We start from the raw sequence: 13,358 nt of genomic DNA, 5'->3' as shown, positions 1-13,358 counted from the left end.
ACACTTAAACCTTTTAGCATAAACAGGGAATGTATAATCACAGTTGATGCAAGTGTATATGGTCTTTGGGGTTGTTTTCTCACAAAGGGTAGGAAATGAAGAATGGAATGTTGCATTTGTGTCTAGGACACTTAATGAATGTGAGAGAAAATATGCAGTAATAGAAAGGGAATTGCTTGCATGTGTTTGGGCAATTGAACATTTTAGGTTGTATGTGTGGGGTTCAAAATTTGTTCTTAGGACAGACCACAAGCCGTTGATTATTATTTTGTCTGTGGGGGGTGGATGGAATTCCACAGCTAGAATTGCCAGACTGTCTTCAAGATTACATGAGTATAATTTTTCCACAGTATATGTTCCTGGAAAGAAAAATGTTACCGCTGATTGTTTATCACACCTACCTTGTAGTCAAAGTAAAGTTTGTACAATATATGAAAGTGATTTCATAGCGACTGTCCAGGATGTGTCACAAGGCAAATTTCAAGATATTTCTGAGTTGCAATGGATGGAATGTGTACAAAAGGATGTAAAATGGGAAGAGCTTGTGAGTTTTGTAAAAAATGGATGGCCAAACAACGATAGTATTAAGTCTGAATTGTTGCCATTCTATAATGTAGGAGAGGAGTTGGAGCTGGAAAGTGGTTTTCTGTTCAAGTCAGGGAAATGTATTCCCCTAGAGGGGATGCAAGAGATCATACTTCAGGTTGCGCATAAAACCCATCCAGGGATTTCTTCCATGAAACGATTAGTTAGATCTTACTTTTGGTGGCCTGGAATGGATAGAATCATTGATAGGTTGGTTAGAGAATGTCAGGAATGTGTATCAAGTGAGAGGATGTTGAAGGTTTTACACCACCGTTGAAACTGGTAAAGTGGTCATCGAACCCGTGGGAGAAAGTCGCTTTTGATATTTCTGGACCTTTCCATATGTTACCTGAGTCTTCGCATTTTGCTTTAGTTATTGTTGACTATCATTCCAAGTGGCCAGAGGTCAAGTTTGTTGCCAAGGCTACCACTGAAGCAGTTATTTGTGTTTTTTAAGGAAATTATCACTAGGGAAGGTTGTCCATCAGTAATGGTCACTGATAATGGTGTTCAATTAACGTCTTCTGAAATGGCTGTTTTTCTTAAAGAGTGTAACATTTCTCACAGGTTGACTTCTTTGTATGAACCTCATGAAAATGGTCAGGGGGAGAGATTTAATCGGGTGTTGAAAAATGTCATTGTAGAATCTGTTAAAAGTGGAACGAATTGGGTGAATGCAGTAAGAGAACGTTTATGGACATATCGTATTATGCCTCATTCCACTACAAAGGTGAGTCCTTTTAAACTTTTTAAGGGTCGCAATCCTGCATCTAACGTTTTACCATGGTGGTTAAAGGAAAAATGTTATAACAGTTTGTTGATTAATAGAGAGAATGTGAGTGATATTGCCAGACGGGTTGAAAACAAACAGTTAAAAACTAAAATATGGTATGATAATAAATGGAAAACAAAAACACAAGATTTTCAAGTGGGAGAATGGGTTAGGATTCTTAAACCAGGTTTTTTAGCAAAAGGCTCTAACAAGTTTAGTGATCCTATTATGAGTGAAAAAGTTTTTACAAACAGTGTTATGACTCAGGATGGAAGGTTTTGTAATATGAAAAGATTGGCAAAATGTTCCAGATTTGATAATGTAAATAATGATGTTTCTGATAAGAAAGGACATTTTTTTGAAAGAGATTCTGTGGCTTATAGGGTCAAAGATGCTAAACGTATAATCAATTTACCTAAGAGGTATGCAAATTAGATTTGAGCGATGTTTTAGTTATTTTTTATATTTTAGTATGTTTTTTTTTTGTTTAAGTTTTCTTTTGTTAAAAAAGGAGATGTGTTATATTCTCTTTTATCATTATACCTCTTTAAGAAATGTATGTAATGGTCACATGCCATTGCATGCGTCATGTTTCTCTTTAAGTGTGTTCCAGGTTCCATTGTTAGGGGTTTGGTCCAAGCTGACTGTTTTTATGCTGGACTTCGTGATGACTAGGTGGACATCCTGCTGCTAATAAAGAAGTATTAAAAACCTTGAATTTGAGGAGTTATTCAACACAGGGGCAGCTAAGAAAGGGGTGGAATTAATGAGGAAGGATGGTGATGTCATGAGGGGGCGCAGGAATTTCTGGGAGAGTTATTTAAAGCTGCGCCTTGGAGTATTCGGCCTCTTTGTCCCCTCAGACCTCCAGCAAGCTGCGGAGGCGTGTCGTTAACGAGGTGAGAGGTTTCCAGTCGGCAGTGTGCTGAGTGTGGCACGGGAGGTTTGAGGGGGCCTAGGCGTAGCGCGTCGCCTCATAAGGGCGTTTAGTATTAGGTAACTTTACAAACATTGTATTGAGCACCTCGCGGTGTGAGGCGTCCCGCTGTCATATGCTGGGGACACGCCTGGTTCACAGGGCAGCGCTCCCCTATGGAGTTCGTGTTGGTATACATAAATGAACAATGTCTTTTTAAGTTTAAGGGGCCGCGCCATGCCAGAAGAGATGCGGCGCGGAGGGCGAGGCATCCAGCTGCCATCGGCAGGGGACGCGCCTCGTTCTCAGAGCGGCACTCAACTATAGAGTGTGTGTCGATATATATGAATAAATAATGTCTTGGTAGGACGAAGGGGCCGGGCCGGAGTGGGGACCGCGCCGTTAAAAGGTGATGCGGCTCGCGATGCGAGGCATTAAACAAAGTTAATGAGCATTGCATTATTAACTGTTACCTTTATAGCTAAAGCTGGTTCATATGTGCAGAACACCTTAAAATATTCCGTCTAAACGTGGCCCAAAGAGCGCGTTGGTTTAAGGGGCCGTTATGAGGATAATGGGGCGTGAGTCTTTGAAGCACAAATACACCCCTTAATTGGCTGAGCCCTTAATGCGCTGTCTTTGCCCTGTAGAGAACTGTTCCCAGAAAGTCTAGTCCCTCACCACACCCAACATTCACGACATGAGCAAGCCCTTATGAGGTCCACCAGCTTCAACTCCACCCAGCTTTTGTCTTTTGAGGAGCACTTCATGGACTGGCTGGTCATTCATCACATCCAAGTCAAATTAGGTGACGAAGTCCCAACTGCACACAGGTTTCGCCTTGTACTCTACTCCAAGTAAGTGCAAATATTTGACTCCAAAAACTGATCTTGTGCACACCGTTTGGGAGACGGTTCACTCCTTTCCGAGAATGTAATCCAAAGAACAGATGAAGCCCCTATTACACATATTTAAAGTTACAAAACAGTCTGTATATTGTCGTTATTTAAAATGAGCATAATCTTTAAAGTTTTTATTGGTATACATACTAAAAAACACTTTTCAATTGTGTCACCCGTGCTCTACAGACAAAACGTCAACAAAAGAACAGAAGAGAAGAAGGTTAAACAGAGATACTATAAGGTAGGAACTGAAGCTACAAAACCGAAACAAACAGGAACAATTGAAAAGAAAATATGGAATAGAGATAAGAGTAGTCAAGCTTTTATTAAAGAGTTAGTAAAGCTAACTACAATAATCAATTAAGTTGTTATTATCAAGAAGGGAGCACCAGCAACCAAAATATATGCAGGTGCATCACAGAGACTAGAAAACGATTTGAAGGAAAGGCATAAGGACTCTTGGGTAAATAATAATATAGATATAAATAACATTGCAAGAAGTTCTTTCAGAATAGGGTAGTCAACAATATGATGAGATCAAGATAGATAGGCTTTAAGAGTTTGTAGAGAATTTTGTAGAGAAAGCATTTGTTTTAAAGAGGAAGTTGTTCATTCTTATCCTTGATAGAATGAGGACATTAGCGAGGCGTGAAAACCTCCCTGATGAAGATGTGCTGCAAAAAGAAGAAGATTAACAAACCCAACTTGTGTACCATATTTGAGGGAGACTGCGAACATACGTCCTGTACAGAAGCTTATTTAAATGAGGAGAGTTATTTTCAACAGAGCAAATAAGTGTTAGTGGTTGTCAAAAATGCACACGAATATATCATGTTAAACCACTCAAAAAAAGAACAGTTAGTACCTAGAAATAGGAAAGGTGTTATGTTATGCAATGCAGAACTGTAGAGCCCGCTGTCACCCGGGAGGATGTCCTGGGGCTGGCAGGTGTGAGTCTAGCTGAATCTATGGCTTAGTGGGACTTCTCATAAAGCCAAGTCTTCAACTTCAAGAACAGCAGAGGATGCTCTTATATGTAGAGGCAGATTGTGCCATGCTTTAGGAGTAATGTAGCAGAAGTCATGGTAATCAATTTGATTTTCTACATGCGTGGCGTGTGTGCATGTAGAAGTCTGGATGAGCAGAGGTGTCTGAAAGGTTTGTGAAAACAGAAACAACTGTTGAGGTATGTACACATTTGTGTATGGGGAGTTAGTGGAGCTCCTTCAGGTGTGGTGTGGTGTGATGTGACAGGCAGTGGGAGGTTGAAAGTGAGTCTGGAAACTGAGTTCTGCCTGGTTTGTACCCTTTTGATGAGTTTTCTGTTGATCCGGGCACAGAGGGTCGTCCTGTAGTCCCGCTTGCTTGTGATGAGGGCTTCCATGATGGTTTTCTGGATGCTGATTGGGAACCATTTTAAAATCTTCCTCAGCATCTTCAGGATATGGAAGCGTAAGGTGGGGACAGTGTTGACTTGAGTGGTCATGTTGAGTTTTTTATTGATGATGATCCCAAGGTTCTTGGCAATAGTGGTTGGTGTTGTTTCTATATCGGTTGGACACCAGGGGGTCGATTCCGATCCGGTAAAAAGCGCTCCGAATAGCCGTTCGAAACATTTTTTTCCGTACGAATCGTACCCTGCAACGTCCCCCGTACTTACTTGTTGGTACGTACGCCTTGTGTACGAGTCGTACGGAGTGGGCTCCGGATGCTAATCTTATGGACGGTAATTTTACCAGATCGGAATCGACACCTAGATGGAGTCCCATGGTGAAGTGCTCTTACCAAAGGTCACAAACTCTTGCTGGTGATCACCTGCAGACAGTTGATCTTCATCCACTGGCTGATTTCAGCCATGTAGGCATTGAACTTGATCCAGGTGCTGGGTGTTTTGTCTGTGAGGGTTGGTGGAAGCTGGTAACTCACTAACCCTACACAACCACCTAAGTGTGGGTTAGCTAGCCAGATCAAGCACCAAGGTATCCCAATGTTTTGGGCCACACACAAAAAACTGCTGCAAAAATTGAAATTCGAATATTTTAGAAAACTCTAAAACAATTTAAGTAATATTAGTCCAAATTAAAAAAACAATCTTTCCACTAGGGCAATTTAGAGGATTTTTGATTGCCTCTTTTAAATGCTGAATGGTGTTATTAAACTGGTCCCCACCACTTTGTACCAAATGTTGGAAGGGGTTTTATTAGTGGGTACAGGTAGGTACCTACAGCTAGTAATAAGACCACAATCACAAATAAGGTCCAGTCAGGTTTCAATAAATGAATCATAGTTCTATCCTTTGTAGCATGGCTGATGAGCAGTCAGGCTTCCCTGAGGAGACCGGTGTGTCATTTTTTAATATCACCAAAACAGTAAATAAGTAAAACACAACACACATTAAAAATCCAACACCAATTTATAAAAATAGAAAACATTTGAATCTTTAAAATGACAGCAATGCAAGAAAAATCCAATGTAGGGAACCATTGATATGAGTCTTTAAAGATTAAATACAAAAATTTGATTTTTAGTGCCTAAAAGTGAAATACCTTCACATGTTACCCTATAGAGATTGCAGCACTACAATGGGGAAAAACAAAATGTGCAGTTTTCCTGTCACCAGGGCATATAAAACATATTTTATAATATTCCTGCTTTAAATTACAAGGCACCCTACTATTGGGGCACCTAGGGCAGACCAAAGGAGTGACTTATGTGTAATAAAAAAGTATATTAAGACTTTGGAACTATTTTTTATTCCAAAGTCAAATTTGGACATAGTTTTATTTCATAAGCAGCCTTCAAGGCAGGGCTGGATTCAAGATGACACCGGACACCAGAGCAGTGCACACTTAAGAGCATTAAGTCCACTGGGCTCCCTAAACCCCTCTGCCCTATTATATACAAGGGACTTAAAGTAGGGTGTCTCGGCCAATTGTACTCATACCAAGCACCATATACCTTTAAGGACTGAGCACTGACCCTGGGCCTGGTAAGCAGAGCCCAGGACACTTTCAGAGTATTAGTCAAACCGTCGGGTTGGTCAAGGGAAAAGGATGACTTTCCAACATACATGGACTCACTCAGATGTGACGAATCTCACAGATGATATACAAATGACATACCTAGGGCCTGAAACTGAGGCTGAACAAAGGAAGTGGCAGTGGAGGTTAGCAATAAGACAGAAAAAATTTATTAAACACTTTCAGAAATTAAATTGCTGAATTTACTACAACACCTGCAGAAATTACTAACAAAGTATGTTTCTTTCTGTCACACACCCTCCCTTAAAAAGCACTAAAAAAAGGGTGAGATATCTGTGGCAAAACTGAATACTGTGGTTTAAACTCACTCTGTAGATCACAGCTGAGAAATGGTTAGTAAACGTTTGCTATGTTTGCCTGGGTGCCGGCTGAGCTACAACCCAAAATCCACCGCTACCCATTGTTGTGTAGTTCCTAGGAATCCCCAGGACCTGTGCATTTTGGATGACCTTAAATGAGGGCTTGGTGTAATAACAGACACCGGACACCTCCACAGAATAAGTCAGCCGTTAGACTGCTACCTCTACAGTGCCACTAACACTCCCCTGTATCCTATAGTGGTATAGGTAGTTTCTGGCAACCACTGAACATGACAACCTGATTCCTCAGGGATCGTGGAAAACAGTACAGTTCTTTTTGCTTAGTCACTCGTGCTTACTTATTCTCAGAAAATACACAGAATGAATGTATTCGTCAAGCGTCAATCTAACGCAAAACATATTTTCTGCGACAATCAGGAGACAGAAGCATACAAAAGAAATTGCAAGTACCAATATAGTAAACAGCAGATACATTTCTACCATAGTGCTAAGAAGATGAACATATACAGTTCAGATATGACAGTATCACTTGCAAACTCCTAAAATGTGCACCCCAAGTAATTTGCATAAATGTACCTAGCCTAGATATGTAGGTGTAGCATGTGAATGTATGTAGCTAGCAAAGAATGCCCTAGGGAAGCCCTAGGGAAACTCCAACCCCCTCACCTGATGGTAGAGAACGAAGGACCCTGTTTCAGCTCCGAGGATGACGCCCTGCAAGGGATGTCAGATTGCTGCGTGTCGAAGATTCAGCATGCAGGTCCCCGTGCCAGCTTGGAAGGAATTTTCCTCTGATTTGCAGGGGAGCAAAGGGGTCTTATATATTAGACTGGTCACTCCAGGGTTTCTTCTAGAATACATATGTTTTGAAAACAATCAGAAATGTTTTCCAAACAATCATGAATGGTTATCAAAACAATGTGATCATGCATAACGGGCCTGTTGGCCGAGGATGAAAAAAAGTGGTGACCCGTATACAGAGTAAGTATGCCGTGCCTGGGGACATGTTTATGTACGTCAGGTAAAGCGTTATTTTCATAATATATAAGAGCCTGTTCACAAAGGCACAGAGCAAATAAAGGGTCCAATTTCAGTGCAAAAATGTGATGCATCTATGTTGCACTTTGAGCCCTTTCCCGTGGCGGGCACTAGACCAACCCACGCAAGTGAGAGAGAATTTGGCGGCATGTTGTGTAGGTGGAAGTTTGTGGTTCCCCACAGAGTCTAATAGGTTTCCTCTTCGAAAGTGTGGAAAACGTTTGATTGTAGTCACATTTTGAGGTTTGTAAAGGATTCTGGGTAAAATTGCATGGTGCGAACCACACAAGTCACATACCCCATGACTTCTCTGGTAGTGTAGCTTATAAAAATGTGCAGGTTTGCTTGGTTTGCCTAGGTGTTGGGCTGAACAATTCCCAGCTACTCACATTGCAAAAAAGGGTTAATGTTCAGTGCACAAATGTGATACATCCATGTTGCATGTGGCCCAGTTTCCTGTTGCGGAAACTAGGCATACCCACACAAGTGAGGTACCATTTTATTGTAAGACATGTGGGAGCATAGAATAGTAGCAAGAAAGAAAGCATTTTGAAAAATATCCTATAAATCATATGCTAGTACAAGCGCCCACAAATTCAGAGATGTACAAATACTCACTGCTTCTAAACTCCATATCTTGTGCCCATTTCATTAATAGATATGGCTCGTTGATACCCTTATCTATCTACATATTCACCATATGTATTGGCCTATATTAAGTACACCATTAAAAACTATTGTACGGTGCTGCTCAGTTATTGGCTCTGAGTACCTCAGGTTCGTGGAGACCCTACAAACCCTATATATCTCTTCAACCAGAAGGGACTAGCAGATGTAATTATAAATCGTCTGTCATGACAACATGTTACAGATAAAAATTTTGTCACAAATGGTATTTCAACAGTTAGTTTTATTAGGAAAACCTTGAGAAACCTACATATGTGAACCCTTGCTGAATTCAAAATGTTGTCTATGGTTCAGAAATCTATAGTTTACTTGGATCACCAATATGTTTCATACTGGTTTTTAACACAAACTGGAAATAGGTCAAAAGCAAAAAAAATTGAAACATAATTGATTATCTCTTTGAAAAGTGCCACAACTGTGGTAAAACAATTAGGGGTTTTGATTTGGCTCAGCATGTTCCTGAAAGGTGGGAAGATTGTAACTTTAGCATAGCAAACCATGTATTGATGTTTTTTTTATGAAGAATAAGACTGACATTTTCATCTGGAGCACTTTTTACCAGTTTTCCCCCCAAAAATATAAAAATGTAGCTAAATGTTTACTATTTTCTTGGTCCCCTAAAGAGTAATCCACAAACCCCTGGATACCTTTGGAATCGCTAGAAGGTTAAGTTACGATGTTAAGTAATAAGATATAATGATAACCCCATCAGGAGCAGCTGTCCTGCTGCTCAGCCCTCACCCAACTGACAATCACAAACCACTAACATTCCATTCATTCAACATTCCACATCACATGCATTCTAGCTTAGCAGCAGGAAGAACATGTTCTGTGAAGTTTTCAAAGTGAACTGCTGTGAAGTTTTCTTCCGACATCGATTTAATTTACAGCGAGTTGTGGTAAATAAATAAATAATACCCTATTTTTGAATGAATAAATGAATAACAGATAGCTCAATAAATAAGAGTCAAGATTCGAGGTAGTAGGAGTTTTGCAGGTTTAATACAGCAAATACAGGAATAGGATGGCAAGGCCCAGCAGCGCTGCCGGGGTCAGGATCGGGACAAGGGGAATAACTTTTTAATAACAGTGCATGAGCATATATACATAACGCAAACACATAGCATTACATTGCAATAGGCGTAGCAGTGGGTGGAGCAAAAGGTGTGACGCGTAGCAGTCGCGAAAGATAAGGGTGAAAAGAGGTGTAACAGGGCGTATACATAGACATGTGATGCAAACGTAACAGAATATGTCATGAATGGGGCGGAAACCATGGAGGGGGCTACCTGAGGAGCCGGGACCTCTAACCTGATGGTGTGCGCAAACTAGCAATGACGTGTTACTAGGAGAAGCTGGGGGCTATGAACTCTGTGCTAGGAGCAGAGACTGAAGTCTGGAGAGTCAGGGCGACATGTACCTAAACAGCATCTAGTATCTGATGTTTAGAGAACATGTTGATATAAACTAGAAGTCAGGAGGGGAAAGGCTAACTTGATTCTAAGACTGGACCATGCATTATTCTACATGTAGTGCGTGATGAAGAATATTAAATGACCATTAAATGCAGTATTTCTCTAACGTGGAGACGTGAAGGCTAGACAATGACGGAAACTATTGATGCGATTCAGTAGCTTTAGGAATGCAGAGAAGGAGGACTGAACTGATAACTGGAATCATAACATATTCTTGGCAGACTCAGAGGCAGAGCCAGGGTGAGCCGGGCACTGCGAGGCAGGAAGTAAGTGAAGGGTCGAGGATACAGGTGGGGGCTGTATCGCTCCTCCGCGAGGCTTCAGGAGACAGGAGCTGAATCTGGTGTCCGGGCCCTTTTGAGGCCTAGAAACGGGGACTTTTCAATAGAATAACGTGCACACTGAGAAACGTGGCAACGTGGCTTTACATAGGCCTGATATTCGTAGTATTCACGAGAACTGGAAACTGGCATACTAGAGGTGGACACAACTGTAATTGCGTCATTAATTGAACATAGGGAATGCATATGCATATTTAATCATGCACACATAACATATGATGGATGACACGTAGGGACACAGAACATGGCAAAATTTACTTTTCCACATTCCCTCCTTGTCACTACGTTTCCATCAGGAAACATCAATATTCATGATACCGTCTATCATTTCATACAGTATCATTTGCTCGTCTCGAATTATCCTGGAACGGGATTTAGAACGGGGCTTGGGACTAGGAATACAAGAGGTAGCACAGATGCCGCAAATCGCAGGGCCACATTGTATACAGAGGCAGCAGCTGAATATGATCGCTACTGCAATACCTAGAAAGGACAAGACTTTCCATCCCCAGGCGGAAATTATATTCCAGAACCAACCGGACCATGTCCAGGTGCCTGGATCTTGATGTAACAGATGGGCAATTTTATGGAGTCTGGTTATAGCTGAATAAACAGACGGCGCATTATTTGGAATGAAAATGCAGCAACTAGATCCGATGACTCTACAGGCCCCGCCCCTATCGGCCAGTATGACGTCAAGGACGAGACGATTCTGTAAAACGACAAATCTCATAGCAGATTGCTCTTCAGTTAAGTTACCTAGAGCAGAGGCAGTCTCATTTACTACAGCTTCGAGGGTTCTGGTTAACCTACGGATTAGCTTACTATTCTGGATAGGTCCTATAAAGAAAAAGAAACCTCTATTGAAATCTGTATACTGTTCTAGAGCAGTTTCAGTATAATCGACAATGGGGGACTCCCTTCTATGTCTAATGTGTACTAGATGTGTATTTCTATGATAATCAGATGGGGCTAGGAAAACTGGTGGCAGTAGGAAGGCAATGTAACAGGTTCCCTCCCAATCGAGGGGCAGACGAACATATGCAGTTTGACCACAAATAAAATAAGAATGACGTGAAGCTTTGAAAATGGATTTCCCACTGTCACTATACTTGACAATAGTAGTACAATCACTATGTCCTACATGTGCGGAACCATTATTTCGGACACATAATTCGCCTTTAACTGGTAGTACTGAAATAGCAGGTAAGTCTGGAGTAGTATCAGACTGAACATTCAGGACCATGAAATTCGAAGAATAGTTACCTAAATTATACACTTCATTTTCTAGATCTAACCCGGTTCTGTGGGGGAGACCTTGCTTGTCTGGAAAACATGTACTGTTAAGAAAAGACATATCTGTTGAGGATGACGTTAACGTGGACCATGCTCCACACGAACCATTATGTGAAAATGGATAAGGAAAAAGTGGCAGAACTCCCTTCGGTATCTGGAAAGGGGGGAGTCGACCACACACCCAACAATTAGTGGCATTGCTGGTCTGATGTGAGTAATGTAACATGCGGATGAAAGAATTATTTTTCATAGCGAGGCGGTAAGAGAGTTCATGAGGAGGCAGATCACTAAACGTGTGCTCTACTGTAGCATTAGCAGACTTATTTACATGAAGAACTGGGAAATACAAGAAAAATGCATAACTGGTGCAGGAAATCATAATGCTGAGAAACAATATGAAACATAGAAAAACGATACATCGAATTGAGTTTTGACTAACTCTCTCACTATGGGGGTCTATTTTATACATGTCAGAAACAGTCTAACCGTTTCACCTAGGGGAGGACTTAGACAATCAAACTGGCTGACTTATTTTACTAGACCGGAGTTTCAACTTATACTCCTGTTGCGGAGTTTTCTCTAACAGGGGAGGGTTTGTAGCAATGTCTTTTGCGGGACAGTCCTTGAGAACAATATTTTGGCAATCCTTCAAATCCTGGGAAATGTTCTTTGAGACGGGTTTCAGTCCATAAAACTTCTTTATATGTGAAAGGTGCACCCAGCCTTTGCGACCCTCCAACTTCACGGCTGTACTGGTGGCGAGGAGGACCTGTCGGGGCTCCTTCCAGCGTGGCTCCAGCGGACTTGAGCGGTCAAAATTGCGGACCAAGACCATGGATCCTGGAACGATTTCATGCGGTGCCACCTCGGTATTGTCTGGAAATGCGGCGGCAACCTGTGAACGACAAGAGTTGAGGGCAGACATCAAGGAAGCTAGGTAATCTGTCAGCATATTACTTGAAACATCGGTAATACTTCGGGGTCTAGGAGTACCCCACATGTTAGGGGGGCGGCCGAAAACGACCTCATACGGGGACGGACCTGATCTGGAATGTGCGACCATGCGCATATAAAATAAAGCGACTGGCAGAGCTACTAGCCAGTCCACACCTTTCTCTTTACATACTTTTGCAATACGGATTTTCAGAGTCTGGTTATGTCTCTCTACGAGACCGGCTGCTTCAGGATGGCGTACACAATGAAACTTCCACTGGTACCCCAACAAAAGAGAAACATGCTTCATTAACTCAGATGAGAATGGCTGGCCGTTGTCAGAATATACGACTCTAGGGAGTCCATAACGGGGGAAGAACTCACGAACCAACTGCTTGGCAGTGGTCGCGACTGTGTAATCTGGGACTGGATATGCTTCTGTCCACCTGGACAAAGCGCATACAACTACAAGGACATACTTGAAACCTCGACATCGTTCCATCTGAATATAATCCATCTGGAGGACTTCAAAAGGGTGGTCAGGGGGCTGGAATCCACCTTGTTCCACCGGGACACTTTTACCTGGATTAAACTGGCAACATATCATACAGGTACGGACTTTCTGTTTGGCTGCAGCTCGTAAATGCTTGTTGAACCAGATGTTCTGGATACTGTCTAACATAGCTTTTTCTCCTAAATGTGCTGGACTATGTGCGGTATTAATAATGACTTGAACCATAGAGTCGGGGAGAAACCATGTGGCTCTACCCTTCGTTAACCATCCTTGATCTGTCTGGACCCCTCCTTGTTCGGACCATTTCTTGATTTCTTCGGGAGTAGCATGTAACTGTATGTCTATGACATCTTGTGTAGGGTCTTTAACTGTCATACATGTAATCGGATCTGGAGTGTGTGTCATGTTAACTGGAATGTCTAGAGTCTGTGCTGTAAGCTTGGCTGTGCGATCTGCTAGATCGTTACCTTGAGAAATGGTGTCAGTAACTTTCGTATGTGCTTTGCACTTCATGATAGCGATAGATGTCGGTAAATGT

The 13,358-nt window shown here is 41.8% G+C and overlaps 1 protein-coding gene across 5 annotated transcripts in view; it reads right to left on the bottom strand.

Annotated features, from left to right (window-relative positions):
* The window catches only part of LOC144828279 (GTPase IMAP family member 9-like), a 104,612-nt gene that overhangs the window by 30,023 nt on the left and 61,231 nt on the right, over positions 1-13,358 (bottom strand). For 2 of the 5 annotated variants that reach the window (XM_078686362.1, XM_078686358.1), the window contains exon 2: positions 7,203-7,386. The exons of the other annotated variants lie outside the window; for them this stretch is intronic. The gene's annotated coding sequence lies outside the window, so the exon portion shown is untranslated. The remainder of the gene's footprint in view (positions 1-7,202; positions 7,387-13,358) is intronic. 5 annotated transcript variants of the gene reach the window in all.

The sequence above is a fragment of the Lissotriton helveticus genome, chromosome 4_1 (assembly GCF_964261635.1).
Source record: "Lissotriton helveticus chromosome 4_1, aLisHel1.1, whole genome shotgun sequence".
In the NCBI taxonomy this organism is placed as follows: domain Eukaryota; kingdom Metazoa; phylum Chordata; class Amphibia; order Caudata; family Salamandridae; genus Lissotriton; species Lissotriton helveticus.
The sequence above is the reverse complement of the archived record's forward strand: the minus strand, read 5'-3'. Positions and strand labels throughout refer to the sequence as shown.